The sequence below is a fragment of the Penaeus monodon genome, chromosome 15, assembly GCF_015228065.2.
Source record: "Penaeus monodon isolate SGIC_2016 chromosome 15, NSTDA_Pmon_1, whole genome shotgun sequence".
Classification (NCBI taxonomy): domain Eukaryota; kingdom Metazoa; phylum Arthropoda; class Malacostraca; order Decapoda; family Penaeidae; genus Penaeus; species Penaeus monodon.
The window spans coordinates 14626141-14626413 of record NC_051400.1 but is presented as its reverse complement, the minus strand read 5'-3'; positions in this window follow the sequence as shown (position 1 = coordinate 14626413).

Here is a 273-nt window from a genome sequence, read left to right as displayed (position 1 = left end):
AAACCCACACCCCTTTCCCTTTCAAAAAACCCCTATATTTTTGGGCCCCCAAATGCATGGGAGGGAATAAAGGTCCAGGTAAATTGTACCACCCCCCAAACCCCCCCCAAGGGAAAAAACAAAAAATCACCCATGTATTCGGGCAGGATAGCATTTGGGACAGATTTGGGTTTTGGCCCAATCTGCATGGGGCATTCCTGCATGTTGTTTGAAACACTCTAGCTGCCATAAATACTTGGGGGAAATTAAATTTCCCTTCCATTACGGGAGTTT